The sequence below is a fragment of the Lampetra fluviatilis genome, chromosome 63 (assembly GCF_964198595.1).
Source record: "Lampetra fluviatilis chromosome 63, kcLamFluv1.1, whole genome shotgun sequence".
Classification (NCBI taxonomy): Eukaryota; Metazoa; Chordata; class Hyperoartia; order Petromyzontiformes; family Petromyzontidae; genus Lampetra; species Lampetra fluviatilis.
The window spans coordinates 6,481,705-6,487,793 of NC_136337.1; positions in this window are offsets into that span (position 1 = coordinate 6,481,705).

Sequence of the window (6,089 nt, forward strand, 5' to 3'; positions counted from 1 at the left end):
CTCTGTGGTGAGTCTATGGGTCTCTGTGGTGAGTCTATGGGTCTCTGTGGTGAGTCTATGGGTATCTGTGGTGAGTCTATGGGTATCTGTGTGTTGAGTCTATGGGTCTCTGTGTGGTGAGTCTATAGGTATCTGTGTGGTGAGTCTATGGGTCTCTGTGTGGTGAGTCTATGGGTCTCTGTGTGGTGAGTCTATGGGTATCTGTGTGGTGAGTCTATGGGTCTCTGTGTGGTGAGTCTATGTGTCTGTGTGGTGAGTCTATGGGTCTCTGTGTGGTGAGTCTATGGGTCTCTGTTTGGTGAGTCTGTTGGTTTTCTGTGTGGTGAGTCTATGGGTCTCTATGTGAGTGAGTCTGTGGGTCTCTGTGTGGTAAGTCTATGGGTCTCTGTGTGTAGTGAGTCTGTGGGTCTCTGTTTGAGTGAGTCTATGGGTCTGTGTGTGGTGTCTGTGGGTCTCTGAGTGAGTCTATGGGTCTCTGAGTGAGTCTGTGAGTCTCTGTGTGGTGTCTATGAGTCTCTGTGTGGTGTCTGTGGGTCTCTGAGTGAGTCTGTGAGTCTCTGTGTGGTGTCTGTGGGTCTCTGTGTGGTGTCTGTGGGTCTCTGTGTGGTGTCTGTGGGTCTCTGTGTGAGTCTATGGGTCTCTGAGTGAGTCTGTGAGTCTCTGTGTGGTGTCTATGAGTCTCTGTGTGGTGTCTGTGGGTCTCTGTGTGGTGTCTGTGGGTCTCTGAGTGAGTCTGTGAGTCTCTGTGTGGTGTCTATGAGTCTCTGTGGTGTCTGTGGGTCTCTGAGTGAGTCTGTGAGTCTCTGTGTGGTGTCTATGAGTCTCTGTGTGGTGTCTGTGGGTCTCTGAGTGAGTCTCTGTGTGGTGTCTATGCGTCTCTGTGTGGTGTCTGTGGGTCTCTGAGTGAGTCTGTGAGTCTCTGTGTGGTGTCTATGAGTCTCTGTGTGGTGTCTGTGGGTCTCTGAGCGAGTCTGTGAGTCTCTGTGTGGTGTCTATGAGTCTCTGTGTGGTGTCTGTGGGTCTCTGAGTGAGTCTCTGTGTGGTGTCTATGAGTCTCTGTGTGGTGTCTGTGGGTCTCTGAGTGAGTCTGTGAGTCTCTGTGTGGTGTCTATGAGTCTCTGTGTGGTGTCTATGAGTCTCTGTGTGGTGTCTATGAGTCTCTGTGTGGTGTCTGTGGGTCTCCGTGTGGTGTCTATGAGTCTCTGTGTGGTGTCTATGAGTCTCTGTGTGGTGTCTATGAGTCTCTGTGTGGTGTCTATGAGTCTCTGTGTGGTGTCTGTGGGTCTCTGTGTGGTGTCTATGAGTCTCTGTGTGGTGTCTATGAGTCTCTGTGTGGTGTCTGTGGGTCTCTGTGTGGTGTCTATGAGTCTCTGTGTGGTGTCTATGAGTCTCTGTGTGGTGTCTATGAGTCTCTGTGTGGTGTCTGTGGGTCTCTGTGTGGTGTCTATGAGTCTCTGTGTGGTGTCTATGAGTCTCTGTGTGGTGTCTATGAGTCTCTGTGTGGTGTCTATGAGTCTCTGTGTGGTGTCTATGAGTCTCTGTGTGGTGTCTATGAGTCTCTGTGTGGTGTCTATGAGTCTCTGTGTGGTGTCTGTGGGTCTCCGTGTGGTGTCTATGAGTCTCTGTGTGGTGTCTATGAGTCTCTGTGTGGTGTCTATGAGTCTCTGTGTGGTGTCTATGAGTCTCTGTGTGGTGTCTGTGGGTCTCTGTGTGGTGTCTATGAGTCTCTGTGTGGTGTCTATGAGTCTCTGTGTGGTGTCTGTGGGTCTCTGTGTGGTGTCTATGAGTCTCTGTGTGGTGTCTATGAGTCTCTGTGTGGTGTCTATGAGTCTCTGTGTGGTGTCTGTGGGTCTCTGTGTGGTGTCTGTGGGTCTCTGAGTGAGTCTATGGGTCTCTGTGTGGTGTCTGTGGGTCTCTGTGTGGTGTCTATGAGTCTCTGTGTGGTGTCTGTGGGTCTCTGTGTGGTGTCTGTGGGTCTCTGTGTGGTGTCTGTGGGTCTCTGTGTGGTGTCTATGAGTCTCTGTGTGGTGTCTGTGGGTCTCTGTGTGGTGTCTGTGGGTCTCTGTGTGGTGTCTATGAGTCTCTGTGTGGTGTCTGTGGGTCTCTGTGTGGTGTCTATGAGTCTCTGTGTGGTGTCTATGAGTCTCTGTGTGGTGTCTATGAGTCTCTGTGTGGTGTCTGTGGGTCTCTGTGTGGTGTCTATGAGTCTCTGTGTGGTGTCTATGAGTCTCTGTGTGGTGTCTATGAGTCTCTGTGTGGTGTCTGTGGGTCTCTGTGTGGTGTCTATGAGTCTCTGTGTGGTGTCTGTGGGTCTCTGTGTGGTGTCTATGAGTCTCTGTGTGGTGTCTATGAGTCTCTGTGTGGTGTCTGTGGGTCTCTGTGTGGTGTCTATGAGTCTCTGTGTGGTGTCTATGAGTCTCTGTGTGGTGTCTATGAGTCTCTGTGTGGTGTCTATGAGTCTCTGTGTGGTGTCTATGAGTCTCTGTGTGGTGTCTATGAGTCTCTGTGTGGTGTCTATGAGTCTCTGTGTGGTGTCTATGAGTCTCTGTGTGGTGTCTGTGGGTCTCCGTGTGGTGTCTATGAGTCTCTGTGTGGTGTCTATGAGTCTCTGTGTGGTGTCTATGAGTCTCTGTGTGGTGTCTATGAGTCTCTGTGTGGTGTCTGTGGGTCTCTGTGTGGTGTCTATGAGTCTCTGTGTGGTGTCTATGAGTCTCTGTGTGGTGTCTGTGGGTCTCTGTGTGGTGTCTATGAGTCTCTGTGTGGTGTCTATGAGTCTCTGTGTGGTGTCTATGAGTCTCTGTGTGGTGTCTGTGGGTCTCTGTGTGGTGTCTGTGGGTCTCTGAGTGAGTCTATGGGTCTCTGTGTGGTGTCTGTGGGTCTCTGTGTGGTGTCTATGAGTCTCTGTGTGGTGTCTGTGGGTCTCTGTGTGGTGTCTGTGGGTCTCTGTGTGGTGTCTGTGGGTCTCTGTGTGGTGTCTATGAGTCTCTGTGTGGTGTCTGTGGGTCTCTGTGTGGTGTCTGTGGGTCTCTGTGTGGTGTCTATGAGTCTCTGTGTGGTGTCTGTGGGTCTCTGTGTGGTGTCTATGAGTCTCTGTGTGGTGTCTATGAGTCTCTGTGTGGTGTCTATGAGTCTCTGTGTGGTGTCTGTGGGTCTCTGTGTGGTGTCTATGAGTCTCTGTGTGGTGTCTATGAGTCTCTGTGTGGTGTCTATGAGTCTCTGTGTGGTGTCTGTGGGTCTCTGTGTGGTGTCTATGAGTCTCTGTGTGGTGTCTATGAGTCTCTGTGTGGTGTCTATGAGTCTCTGTGTGGTGTCTGTGGGTCTCTGTGTGGTGTCTATGAGTCTCTGTGTGGTGTCTATGAGTCTCTGTGTGGTGTCTATGAGTCTCTGTGTGGTGTCTATGAGTCTCTGTGTGGTGTCTGTGGGTCTCTGTGTGGTGTCTATGAGTCTCTGTGTGGTGTCTATGAGTCTCTGTGTGGTGTCTGTGGGTCTCTGTGTGGTGTCTGTGGGTCTCTGTGTGGTGTCTATGAGTCTCTGTGTGGTGTCTGTGGGTCTCTGTGTGGTGTCTGTGGGTCTCTGTGTGGTGTCTATGAGTCTCTGTGTGGTGTCTATGAGTCTCTGTGTGGTGTCTATGAGTCTCTGTGTGGTGTCTATGAGTCTCTGTGTGGTGTCTGTGGGTCTCTGTGTGGTGTCTATGAGTCTCTGTGTGGTGTCTGTGGGTCTCTGTGTGGTGTCTGTGGGTCTCTGTGTGGTGTCTATGAGTCTCTGTGTGGTGTCTATGAGTCTCTGTGTGGTGTCTATGAGTCTCTGTGTGGTGTCTATGAGTCTCTGTGTGGTGTCTGTGGGTCTCTGTGTGGTGTCTATGAGTCTCTGTGTGGTGTCTGTGGGTCTCTGTGTGAGTCTGAGTCTGTAGAACTCTCCACTGCTGGCCACAGGCGTCCCCCATCCACCCCTCCCTCTCCAGCTGCCTCGTGTCCAGCAGCGCCTCATTGGTGCTGCCCTCTCATCCGCTCTCCCACCGCTCTCCACCAATCTCCCACCACTCTCTCTCGCTCCCCACCACTCTCCCACCGCTCTCTCCCACCACTCTCCCACCGCTCTCCCCCACCGCTCTCCCACCGCTCTCCCCCACCACTCTCTCTCTCCCACCGCTCTCCACCAATCTCCCACCACTCTCTCTCGCTCCCCACCACTCTCCCACCGCTCTCCCCCACCGCTCTCCCACCGCTCTCCCCCACCACTCTCTCTCTCCCACCACTCTCCCACCACTCTCTCTCTCTCCCTCCACTCGACCGGAGTGGCACCCCCCACCTCTCAAAAGCCGTTCCCTGTTTTCCTCTGTCCATTTGTTTTTGTATTTAACCAAACTAAAAACTACACTTTGTATTCTATTTAACCAAGGCCCCACTGCGCTGCTACACGGCTCTTTATCAGAAGCTCAATCAAGTGGCTCATCATCATCATCGTCGTCGTCGTCGTCATCATCATCGTCATCATCGTCGTCATCATCATCATCGTCGTCATCATCATCATCGTCGTCGTCATCATCATCATCGTCGTCGTCATCATCATCGTCATCATCATCATCATCGTCGTCGTCATCATCATCATCGTCGTCATCACGTGGACATTTATAGCAGCAGCCAAACACCCTGAACGCGCGGCGGTGACGTTGACTCTGAATGTGGAAGGGTTCCGTGTGCAGTCACCTCGCGCCGCACAGGGTCGGCTGCCACTGAGGGTGCCCCTTTGACGGCCGCATCGAACACAACCCGCACAAACCCCCCGGTACTCAACCCTCACTGCGAGACACGAGGTTCGGAATATCCACGGCGAGTTAGTGCCGAGCAGCGTTTATTATTCACGCGGCGAGGAGAAACCCGGAGCTCCCGGGAGAAAACCCCCACGTCCCTTGCGCGAGGGAGCAACGCCCGATCCCCCCCGTACAGATGGAATAAACAGATGGAGATTAAATTTAGATGTAAAGCTTTCGTGACTGCAGGGATTCATCTTCTTGGTTCTTTCGGTAAAGTCACGTAGAAGGGAAATAATAAAATAATAAAAAGAAAACATAATAAAATATTACATTTCGATTTAAAGCTTTCGTGACTGCAGGGATTCATCTTCTTGGTTCTTTCGGTAAAGTCACGTAGAAGGGAAATAATAAAATAATAAAAAGAAAACATAACAAAATACAATTCTCACGACGTTTCGGCCACAACGCAAGCAGCCGTCCTCAGGTGAAGAACAGGTCTGTCCATTCAGACGCTGTCTCCCCGACAGACCTGTTCTTCACCTGATGACGGCTGCTTGCGTTGTGGCCGAAACGTCTTGAGAATTATTTAATGTTTTATTTTTATTATTTTATTATTTCCCTTCTACGTGACTTTACCGAAAGAACCAAGAAGAAGTTGGAGATTAGTCCACACACTCTGCTTCGGTACGGATCCTCCTTGACACCCCCCCCCCCCCCCCCCCCACGGTTAGGGCAAGGGAGTTTCACAACCCATCTTTGCGTGATCCGCCAACCCTCACTGCTGCTGCTGCTGCTGCTGCCTCCACAGCGCTGGGTCACAGCAGTGGTGAGGTGGCCTGGTCACCGCTCACGCCAGAACCCTCCACCACCCAGCGTCCGGGTCGAGCGAATCAAAGTTGCCCGCGTGACCTTCAGCAGTGGACACCTGGGAAACCGTACAGGACGTCTGCCAAATTGGTTTTTTTTTAAAAAGCTTCGCAGTTCGTCTGATTCTTCCAGTTGACATCGTCTGATCAAAGTTTTCTAATTGTGGATTGATCAGGGATCTGCGTGGTCGCAACTTGGCACTCGGCTACCCACCCTCACCCACTCATTCACTCATTCACTCATTCACTCATCCACACAATCTCTAACTCGTGCACTCACCCATTTAGTCACTCACCACCCCCCGCGCTCATCCACCCACTCACCCGCCCGCCCGCTCATCCACCCACCAGCCCACTCGCTCAGCCACCCACCCACCAGCCAACTCGCTCAGCCACCCACCCACCAACCAACTCGCTCAGCCACCCACCCAGCCACCCACTCGCTCAGCCACCCACCCACCAGCCCACTC